The 12401-nt window shown below is 40.6% G+C and overlaps 1 protein-coding gene across 1 annotated transcript in view; it reads left to right on the forward strand.

Annotated features, from left to right (window-relative positions):
* Positions 1 to 295: 295 nt before the first annotated feature.
* Positions 296 to 12401, forward strand: part of LOC139570092 (protocadherin-15-like) — a 314364-nt gene continuing 302258 nt past the window's right edge. The window contains exon 1 of the mRNA XM_071391605.1: positions 296 to 706. The gene's annotated coding sequence lies outside the window, so the exon portion shown is untranslated. The remainder of the gene's footprint in view (positions 707 to 12401) is intronic.

The following is a 12401-nucleotide window of genomic DNA, read 5'->3' on the forward strand; positions in this document are numbered from 1 at the left end:
GAAGTTTCAGTACACCTTGCAACACTATTTTAGATAATGAGATTGTGGTGTGCAGGGTGAAGTTAGCCTATGTTTGCTATTATCCCAGATTGTGATATTGAATTATTATTAAAGATTCTGAATAACATACTTGAAATAGAGCCGTATTTCACAGAATCACCCCATCTGCTAAGTGTTTATCGGTTGTTTTAATTTTTACTCCACTTGACTGGTTAAAATCGTTACCGCTGAGGGTGGCGCTGGAGTTCAAGAAAAGCATTGGGTGGTAAGATACATGTATGTACTTATGGTCTCTCTCCCTCACACTCCGTTTCTCGCCTATACCGGCGCATTTACTACAAGCACCGTTCTAAAAAAATCGCTCACCTGTCAGGAATAGAGAAAAGCATCTGTTGGCATGATGTATCATTCACCGCCACTCTTCCCTGTCTCTATGAGGACTGAAACCTGACGTGTGCCACTGCTCGCTTGGAGACGCAAAGGGGAAACTTCAGCAAGTGCTCTGGAGGAAGCGAGCTTCGCCGGGTGCGCTGGATGGCGTTGATCCGTTCTCCCGCCATAGCGTTCTAAAATATTGTCGGTTGAGCATCAAAAGTGAAGGAATATCAATCCATTCAAGCTTTCCCTAATTTTGTCTGAGTCTGTCACAGACGCTTCGTGGTTTACGGAGGAAACTTATATTCTATTTTGAAGACACTGCATGAAGGTAGGGTCGTTTCTTTTCCTTATTTTTTTTAGCAAGATAGGTGTCCATGCAGCCTGTCCGAAATGTTCATTTGTTATTCAGTGGGCTACACGTCATTTGCTGCAATGCATTTTCTTTGATGCATCCCTCGGCTAATAGATTATTTTGATCTCAGTAGGTGGACAAGGAGAACTATGTGCACAGAGAAGGCTAATGAATGAGAGGTTGTCATTCCTGATGACGCCTACATATACCTATTAGGCTACTGACGTGATTGGCAGTTGTGCAAAGTCTCATAGGTAGACTAAAGATTAAAGATTTTTTTTTCATTTGAAGGTCCACTTGAATCTTCAGGTATCTCGTGTGTAGTGTGTTGTGAAACTCCTATGTCTGAACCCTCCTAGTTCTAGCCTGTTCATAGCATGCTTCGCTCTTTTGTGAATTTGATATGGAATGAGCCTTACATTAATACAACCACTCCACAAGTAGCCTTCTGGACTGAAGGATGTCACAATAACTGCTTCCCTGAAATGGCAAGGCCATGCCAGCCCACCCGAGACTCTTCAGTGGGTCATTGATTCATTTTGTTTTGGTTGAGGGTTCAGATGATTTAGATTCTGAAACACACACACACATACCCACACACAAACACACGCACACACTGCACCATGTCTTATTGCCCTACCCCATGGATATGTTTGAAAGATATTTTGTCTCTTGAAGAACCTAATTTGAGTAAAAAAAGCAACAGCCTACATAATATGGAGGTTTGGAACTTAGATACGATTACATTAGCCATAGAAATAGATGGCTGTATGGGCATGCTGTGAAATACAGTAATACTTTATGTTAAAGCTGGGGTTTCTCTGGTTTGACCTGAAATGTTAATTGAATTGGCTTGTCTCTGCTTCTGATTACGGTTTGGTGAATGAATGGCGAACACAGCCATCTGCATCACAAATACTACAGTACATTGAGTCCGACCTGGATGGAGGCAAGGCTGATTACAGAGTTCAAAGGCATTTCACGTGGGAGCAAGGCTGTCATTGTTTGACACCTACAGTATTGAGAGATTCAAGAAGCTCTCTCATGTCACATCCAACCTTAATGTGAGCAAGCGACATGCTGCGTATTTTCAACATAGTTGCTGTATGTGCCTTGTGTTGGTATCATATGTTCAACTAATTAAAAAAGTATACAGTCTGCTGTCCACAACATTTTACGTATTTTCGTGCAAAAGCGCATGTTAGTTCAAAGATAATCTATAAAGGAAATATGTTGAATTTTTTAAATCTTGCTCATTTTGGAAATATGCTGTGTGTTTGTGTGTATGTGTGTGTGTGTGTGTGTCACTAATCTACTCCCTCTGCGGTGATGTGGGCTTGTGTGACTGATTTGATCTTCAGCCTTGTCTCAAACTAGACGTAACATAGTAAATGTAAATCCGGGACACTCAAATTAGTATATGTTACGTTTGGTATGGTTACATAAGACAGATGTAAGACAATTTAAGTACAGTGGTTGGTCGGGGTGGGTGGTCGTGTAACGCAAATGTTTAGCAACCCAAAGGTTGAGAGTTTGAATCTCATCATGGACAATTTTAGCTAATTAGCAACTTTTCAATTACTTACTGCTTTTTAGATACTTTGCAAATACTTATCATGTTAGCTAACCCTTCCCCTAACCTTAACCCTTTAACCTATAAACTTAAGCCTAACCTTAATCCTAACCCCTAAATCTAACCCCTAGCCTAGCTAACGTTAGCCAGCTAGCTAAGGTTTTGCAAATTCAAAACATTGTACATTTTGGCAATTCGTAACATATCATATGAAATGTGTGATGGACATCCACAAATGAATACATACCATACGAAATGTAACCTATCAAACTAAATGGTGCATCTCGGATATACGTACAGAATAATACCAAATGCTCTGAAACCAGGTTGTGATCTTCCACAGCGTAGCAGGACGCAATGCAGAGTGCGTGAAGTTTAACATACTGTATATACAAACTAAAACATCTGAAGGCTTGTGCATCCAAGCAAATTAATCTTCAAACCACTCAAATTGTTGTCGTCACTATATCCAGCTAAAACATGTCAAAGCTCAATTTAGGTGACATTTACAATGCATTGCTTTCACTTAGGTGACATCATAAAGTAAAAAACTGTCCTTTTCAATGAAAAGTCTAATTCAAGATACACCGATCTTCATTGATCCAGTATCTATGCCCCAACATGTCTATAGCTCAATTAATTTCTACGTTTAATCTTGGATTTAGAAATTGCACTGTATTGTAGAAAGCCCTGGAAAACCCATTGCAATATATCTAAGAGGGTGTCTAAATTACACTAGTACTCATGACACAACAATGTAAATCGATTAACAGAATCTAGATTGACTGTTAGAAAATGTGACTAATAAGAAGCAGCATTTTCCCCTGCATTATGTTATTGTCTTCCAATAGGTTGGCATGGGAGTAGAGGGCTAGATGTCCATATGTCCATATGGCAGTTGATATAATATGTTGCCCACCGAGTCAACATTTGTCAGACGTTTTCCTACCCTAAACTGAGTCTGTGGTCCACCCCATCTGTTGAGTGAATCCTATTACATGCTTCCTGCATCTCAATCCCACATGAATTGGGAAAGACTGGCAACATGTTATTGTATCGAATTAGCTTCTGCCAATCTTTCCTGTTCATCTGGGATTGAGATTCAAATGTCTCAGTTCAACTTTAGACCCCCCCCTTTGAGGTATACTTGAACAGAAGTCAACACACTTTGATTTTGGATGCACTATCCCTTTAGAGTATCATGGAATGTGTGTCCGTCTAAGTGGTTGATAGGCAAAGACAGAGTACATACTGCATAGAAAAGTGAGTCCCTCTGCAAAGCTGACTGAATATCTCATTAGTTTGGTGAAGTCTAAAATATGCCCTGTATCGCTCTTCTCACAAGGTATCATGCTGTGTAATCTCTAGTCAAATTCTGCGGAATCAAGGAACTGTGTTACACACATTGGATGTTTTGAAGCCTTTAAGAGCATAGACAGGCAACCAATGTTTTCATTACATATACTCTAGCCTAAAAATATTCAGACTGTCTCTCTCTCTCTTACACGCACGCACGCACACACACACAATACAATGCCTGTTTGTTCTCGTATCAACGTGTTTGAATCTACCTGAAGCAACATCTGTTGAGGATTTGTAATTTAGATTTTTGTGGATTTTTAATGTAAATATTTAATGAATTTATCTACAGCCAGTGAAAGTCATGTATCTTCTTATAGCAGGCGGCGGTAAATGTGTCAAAGGAAAGACATGAAAGCTGTGATGTATTTCAAAACAAGTTTCCTGTTTATCTCAAACGGCACTCTGTAAGTCTACATGTTGATTTCTGATGTATGATACAGAGATCTATGGATTCATAGGAGTTTAATGGGATTGCGAATCTTGTATGATTTGATGTCTGCATTAGAATTACAATGAAACGCTTAGTGTCACTTAAAATGCCATTCTTGCTGGTGGTAACTTGCTGACTTAAACAATGGTTTATTAGTCTGTGTTATGATCAGTGATGTAGTTCTATTCTTGTAAGGGCCGGAGTGCTATTTAAAAAAAATATTTTCTCAAGTTGTACCGACAGGTAGCCTATTAAGTAATATATTATCTCAAAGAAAATGTTTATATTACACTCAAACACCCAAATTAGGCCCTCATTTCAAAGTAGGCCATTATCACTGTCAATCGCGATTGATGACTCATCACATTTTACAGGTGAAACGTCCAAGCTGAATCTGCATGCCGACCATTCTGATCTCAGTCAGTTTCGTGGGAATAAGCAGCTAGATCATCCTGAATGATGTAGGCCTACTACTGTTTTTGAGCGAATTTTAGACAAGATGGAATTAATAAGCTACAGCCTACCTTTTATTTTGTGCCAATCAAAACACATACTGGAGGTCTATTTAGCCTATTTAAGTGTTGTTGTTGTCTAGCAGTAACGTTACACTATGCTATTATATTCGGTATGTTAGGCCTATGTAGAATAACCATTTATGTGATCTTGCGAGACATTGATTCAGATTTGATCTCAACTTTATTAAACAAGCAACATTCTGAGAAGTGGCTCCGGTGCGTTCCTGCAGCACTATGATATGATATGTCATGTCATTACATTATTATGACTGTGTGACTGCCTTATGAGTCAGGGTTCAAGTAAATTGTCCCGGAATGTTCAAAAGCATCCCTTTGGCAATGTCAGTTTTTCAAGGCATTTACTCTTGCCTTTGTCTTCCCTTGTCTTAGTAAACTACACTCAATCATAGGACGACAGTATCTTATATCTATCTTATCTTGTAGGGTCATAATGGCCCAAACCTAACTTAGCAAGTGTAAAATATTTGCCTGAGCTGCGTTTCTTTCTTTCTGATCCTGAAAAGAGAAAATATAACTGTTGGGGGAGGTTCTCTTTTGCACTGTTGAACCAATCCAATAGATGTGGAGGAGGAGTTAAGGAGTGTTGCCTTGTTATTAACATCCAAAAGCGGTGCTACATTATGACCATTTGTTAGACATGCATGGAGTGGACATCCCCCTTGACTAGATTATTCTGTGATTATTCAACTTGGCATTAGCTCTTGTTGCTCACAGAATTTTTTTAAAGGAATGTTTTAATTGAAAATATTTGCAGCGATTGAAAGAGGCCATACCCATGTTGTGTCCCACCCTCTGATAGAAATGCATTGCAGTGAGTGGATTAGCCTATCTCGCCAGGTGATACTGTATTACAGCCCTGCTTCCACCCAGGCTGGACACTCTAACCAATCACATTAGCTGTGTTCTTGACCTTTTTTTGCTGGTCCTCACAGTTGCTCAGAAGTGTTGAATGTCGCTCTGGCAGCATCACTGATAACATTTAAGAGGTGCCCTATACTTGTCATTTGTTTTCAGGCTTGAACAGAGTTTAAAGTGGTTGCATTTGGACTTGCAATTATTTGCATGATTAGAAGTTGATGAATGTTAGATAAATGCATCTCAATGCAATAGTACTTGAATTTCTTACACATTAAAAACAACTTGTTTTATATAGTGCCAAATAAGGGTTATTTGGCTTGTAACCATAGCAGAACCTGTTTTTGTGTTATTTAGAACCTGTTTTTGAAGGTTTATAAAGAACTATGCTCATAACGTTCTAAAATTGAACCTGTATGGTGCTATAAAGAACGGTTCAGTAAAGAACCATTAAAAATAGGTGAAATATAGTCCCAAAAAAGGGTTCTGCTATGGTTCAAATCCTTTGTAGAACCATAAAGGGTTTTTATTCTGGTTTAATAGCCTTATTATATTGTTAATATTCCATAGGTTTTATTAATGTGTTTATTAACAAGTTGAATCAGGTGTGCTAGCTCTGAAATAGCTGCAGGTCCTTCAAGAGAGAATAACTACAAGACTATACATTCGTTTTTCTGGCTCTAGTAACTTATAACACAGCATATTAGATCAACTGGAATGACACTCTCACTCATGGTTGCGCAAACCACGCCCCCAAATATTCAAATGAGACACATTTTAATTATCACTAAAAGAGCAAAGAACCCTTTTGTGAACTGTAAAGAACTATTGACGAGCTCAAAGGATTCTTTGGGTCAGTATGGTTCCACATACCATCTCCCTTCCCAAAGAACCATTGAGGAATCAATATTTTTTAGTGTATAGACTACAGAATGTCACCTTTTATTTGAGGGTATTTTCATATCTGTTTTACCATTTAGAAATTAAGGCACTTCAGGTGTAATATGTATTTGGACAAATTCACTTAGTGTATAACATTTAGTCAAATGTTTAGTATTTGATCCCATATTCCTAGTACAAATTTACTAAACTCAGGAAAAAAAAGAAACGTCCTCTCACTGTCAACTGCGTTTATTTTCAGAAAACTTAACGTGTAAATATTTGTATGGATAAAAGACTCAACAACTGAGACATAAACTGAACAAGTTACACAGACATGTGACTAACAGAAATTTAATAATGTGTCCCTGAACAAAGGGCGGGTCAAAATCAAAAGTAACAGTCCGTATCTGGTGTGGCCACCAGCTGCAAGTACTGCAGTGCATCTCCTCCTCATGGACTGTGCCAGATTTGCCAGTTCTTGCTGTAAGATGTTACCTCACTCTTCCACTAAGGCATCTGCAAGTTCCTGGACATTTCTGGGGGGAATGGCAGAACACTGACATTCCTGTCTTGCAGGAAATCATGCACAGAACAAGCAGTATGGCTGGTGGCATTGTCATGCTGGAGGGTCATGTCAGGATGAGCCTGCAGGAAGGGTACCACATGAGGGAGGAGGATGTCTTCCCTGTAACGCACAGCGTTGAGATTGCCTGCAATGACAACAAGCTCAGTCCGATGATGCTGTGACACACCGCCCCAGACCATAATAGACCCTCCACCTCCAAATCGATCCCGCTCCAGAGTACAGGCCTCGGTGTAACGCTCATTCCTTCGACGATAATCACGAATCCGACCAGCACCCGTGGTGAGACAAAGCTGTGACTTATCAGTGAAGAGCACTTTTTGCCAGTCCTGTCTGGTCCAGCGACGGTGGGTTTGTACCCAAAGGCGACGTTGTTGCCGGTGATGTCTGGTGAGGACCTGCCTTACAACAGGCCTACAAGCCCTCAAGTCCAGCCTCTCTCAGCCTATTGCGGAGAGTCTGAGCACTGATGGAGGGATTGTGCGTTCCTTGTGTAACTCGGGCAGTTGTTGCCATCCTGTACCTGTCCCTCAGCTGTGATGTTCGGATGTACCGATCCTGTGCAGGTGTTGTTACATGCGAGGACGATCAGCTGTCCGTCCTGTCTCCCTGTAGCGCTGTCTTGGGTGTCTCACAGTACAGACATTGCAATTTATTGCCCTGGCCACATCTGCAGTCCGCATGCCTCCTTGCAGCATGCCTAAGGCACGTTCACGCAGATGAGCAGGGACCCTGGGCATCTTTCTTCTGGTGTTTTTCAGTCAGTAGAACGGCCTCTTTAGTGTCCTAAGTTTTCATAACTGTGACCTTAATTGCCTACCATCTGTAAGCTGTTAGTGTCTTAACGACCGTTCCACAGGTGCATGTTCATTAATTGTTTATGGTTCATTGAACAAGCATGGAAAACAGTGTTTAAACCCTTTACAATGAAGATCTGTGAAGTTATTTGGATTTTTACAAATTATCTATGAAAGACAGGGTCCTGAAAAAGGGACGTTTACATTAAGCTTCTGACTCTACAAACTTGTTAGATGCTTTTGGCAGTTTGTTTTGATTGTGTTTCTGATTATGTTGTGCCCAATAAAAATGAATGGTAATAATGTATTGCTTCATTTTGGAGTTAATTTTATTGTAAGTAAGAATCTAATATGTTTCTGAACAGTTCTACATGAATGTGGATGCTACCATGATTATGAATATGTATGAAAACACCTTCCAATAAGATGACACTGTACCGTGACCCCGTTAAAAAAACGTTTGAGCTCAAATCGTTAATAATAATGATGAGTGAGAAAGTTACAGATGCCACCAAGACTTCTCATCTTTCACCATTACCAATAACAGGGGAGGTAGCATATTATCAACCAATAGGTAGGCAGTTGTTTCATATGAATGGAGTTGTTTTTAGACAAGGGTGCACTGAAAAATAGGCTCAATTATCTTGGCTACTTTAGCTAGCTAGCTTCTATACAACGATATGATGCAGTCAAGACAGGCACTACCAGATGGTATGCTAGATAACCTATGGCATCAACTTCTTTTTAATTTTCTCTCTCTAAGGGTTTTTTTGGCATGGGAAACATATGTTAATATAAAAAAATAAAAAAAATCATTTTATTTAACTTGGCAAGTCACTTGAGAACAAATTCTTATTTACAATGATGGATTTTTAGCTTGTCAGCCCGGGATTTGATCCAGCAACCTTTCAGTTACTGGCCCAACACTCTAACCACTAAGCTACCTACCGCCCTAACATTGCCAAAGCAAGTGAAGTAGATAATTTTTGTTTATTAACAGTAAACATTACACTTTATTACACAAAATAATAAAGACATTTCAAATGTCATTATGTGCAACTAGTTAAAGTACAAAATAATAAATAAATAAAAATAAATATGGGTTGTATTTACAATGGTGTATGTTCTTCACTGGTTGCCCTTTTCTTCTGGCAACAGGTCACACATCTTGCTGCCGTGATGGCACACATCAGCTAGATGTGGTATTTCATCCAGTAGATATGGGAGTTTATCAAAATTGGGTTTGTTTTCAAATTCTTTGTGGATCTGTGTAATCTGAGGGGAATATGCCACACACACAACGGCCACTGCTCCCATCTCACCCCTCCCCCACCCGTCTGCTGAAGAACCAGAGCGCAGCGCATCGCTCTCTCAATTCAATTCAATTGAAGGGCTTTATTGGCATTGAAAACATTTCTCTCTCGCGAGCAAGTCTCCATTGAAGTAAGAAAAAAGAAAAAGAAAAAAATCCAACACATTTATTTAGATTATCCAGAATAAATGTATTATTTGAATAGTGAAATCATTTCCACCACTAATATGTATGAAAACACCTTCAAATAAGATGACACCGTACTGTCACCTCGTTAAAAAAAACGTTTTATCTCAAATCCAAAATGCTGGAGTATAGTTAAACGTTTTTAGCTTCACTGTCTGAATAAATGAGGTAGGGAAGTGTACATGTGCATGGCAGATGTTTTTTTTCTTCTTATGCACGCCGTATTAAAAAGCATTCAATTTCAGGGGTGGTTGTTATTTCAATGTAGATGATCAAGTTATGTAGTGGGTGTGTGGGGAAATCTTGGTGTTAGCACTACATCTGAGTGCTTTGATTTATACATTGTGAAATGAAGAAGTGTGTAGTGGTTGGTGGTGCTGGAATATTCTTATTGTTATACAGTGCATTCGGAAAGTATTCAGACCCCTTTTCCCACATTTTGTTACGTTACAGCCTTATTCTAAAATTGATTAAATAGTTTCCCCCTCTCATTAATCTACACACATTACCCCATAATGACAAAGCAAAAATTAGTTTTAGCAAATGTATTAAAAATAAACTGATATCACATATTCAAACCCTTTACTCAGTACTTTGTTTAAGCACCTTTGGCAGCGATTACAGCCTTGAGTCTTCTTGGGTATGATGCTACAAGCTTGGCACACCTGTATTTGGGGAGTTTTTCCCATTCTTCTCTGCAGATCCTCTCAAGCTCTGTCAGGTTGGATGGGGAGTGTCGCTGCACAGGTATTGTCAGGTCTCTCCAGAGATGTTCAAGTCCTGGCTCTGGCTGGGCCACTCAAGGATATTCAGAGACTTTTTCCAGAAGCCACACCTGTGTTGTCTTGGCTGTGTGCTTAGGGTCGTTGTCTTGTTGGAAGGTGAACCTTCGCCCCAGTCTGAGGTCCTGAGCACTCTGGAGCAGGTTTTCATCAAGGATCTCTCTGTACTTTGCTCCGTTCATCTTTCCCCTCAATCCTGACTAGTCTCCCAGTCCATACCGCTGAAAAACATCCCCACAGCATGATGCTGCCACCACCATGTTTTACCGTAGGGATGGTGCCAGTTTTCCTCCAGACGTGACGCTTGGCATTCAGGCCAAAGAGTTCAATCTCGGTTTCATCAGACCAGAGAATCTTGTTTCTTGTTTCTTTAGGTGCCTCTTGGCAAACTCCAAGCTGGCTGTCATGTGCCTTTTACTGAGGAGTGGCTTTCGTCTGGCCATTCTACTTCTGGAAGGTTCTCCCATCTCCACAGAGGATTCTAGAGCTCTGTCAGAGTGATCATCAGGTTCTTGGTCACCTCCCTGACCAAGGCCCTTCTCCCCCGATTGCTCAGTTTGGCCAGGCAGACCGCTCTAGGAAGAGTCTTGGTGGTTCCAAACTTCTTCCATTTAAGAATGATGGAGGCCACTGTTTTCTTGGGGACCTTCAATGCTGCATAAATGTTTTGTTATCCTTGTTACCCTTCCCCCTTCCCCAGATCTGTGCCCCTACACAATCCTGTCTCAGAGCTCTACGGACAACTCCTTCGACCTCATGGATTGGTTTTTGCTCTGACACGCACTGTCAACTGTGGGACCTTCATATAGACAGGTGTGTGCCTTTCCAAATCATGTTCAATCAATTGAATTTACCACAGGTGGACTCCAATGAAGTTGTAGAAACATCTCAAGGATGTATCAATGGAAATACCGCTCTTTCTGGAAGTGTTTTCCACTAACACTGAGTGTTGAAAATATTTAAGTCAAAGGCCTCTCAAGCTTACTGACTCTAAGTACTACTACTACTACTACCATGGGCAGATGGGACAAGAATTCAGCCCTGGCATTTTATCCACACCAACACACATTACTGCGTGTGCCGCCAACTCACCATCTGCCTCCCTGTTGTGCTGTCTACCGGTCTCAGCATCTTCTCTGCTGTCACTCTGTGCTACTTCTTATTCTTTCTCTTGCTGTCTGTCTGTGTGCTTAAGCTACTACTACTAACTTGTTCTCAACTGGCCTACCTGGTTAAATAAAGTTGAAATAAAAAAGCCTTATACATTATAAAAGCCAAGCTACCGATTTAGGCTATATTGCAAATTAGTTCCTGTTTTATGTGTTCTCCTGAATCATCACCTCCCCTAAGTGTTCATTACATTACAGGGCTCCAGACAAACATGTTCTCCTGAATCATCACCTCCACTAAGTGTTCATTACATTACAGGGCTCCAGACTAACATGTTCTCCTGAATCAGCACCTCCCCTAAGTGTTCATTACATTACAGGGCTCCAGACTAACATGTTCTCCTGAATCATCATCTCCCCTAAGTGTGCATTACATTACAGGGCTCCATACTAACATGTTCTCCTGAATCACCATCTCCCCTAAGTGTTCATTACATTACAGGGCTCCAGACTAACATGTTCTCCTGAATCAGCACCTCCCCTAAGTGTTCATTACATTACAGGGCTCCAGACTCACATGTTCTCCTGAATCATCACCTCCCCTAAGTGTTCATCACATTACAGGGCTCCAGACTAACATGTTCTCCTGAATCATCACCTTCCCTAAGTGTTCATTACATTACAGGGCTCCAGACTAACATGTTCTCCTGAATCATCACCTTCCCTAAGTGTTCATTACATTACAGGGCTCCAGACTAACATGTTCTCCTGAATCATCATCTCCCCTAAGTGTTCATTACATTACAGGGCTCCAGACTAACATGTTCTCCTGAATCATCATCTCCCCTAAGTGTTCATTACATTACAGGGCTCCAGACTAACATGTTCTCCTGAATCATCATCTCCCCTAAGTGTTCATTACATTACAGGGCTACAGACTAACATGTTCTCCAGAATCATCACCTCCCCTAAGTGTTCATTACATTACAGGGCTCCAGACAAACATGTTCTCCTGAATCATCACCTCCCCTAAGTGTTCATTACATTACAGGGCTCCAGACTAACATGTTCTCCTGAATCATCATCTCCCCTATGTGTTCATTACATTACAGGGCTCCAGACTAACATGTTCTCCTGAATCATCACCTCCTGAATCATCACCTCCCCTTAGTGTTCATTACATTACAGGGCTCCAGACTAACATCTTCCCCTGGTATCACTGGTGCCGCTAACTTTTACAGGTGGTGGCACCAGTCCACGATTT

Source organism: Salvelinus alpinus, chromosome 3, assembly GCF_045679555.1.
Source record: "Salvelinus alpinus chromosome 3, SLU_Salpinus.1, whole genome shotgun sequence".
Taxonomy (NCBI): Eukaryota; Metazoa; Chordata; class Actinopteri; order Salmoniformes; family Salmonidae; genus Salvelinus; species Salvelinus alpinus.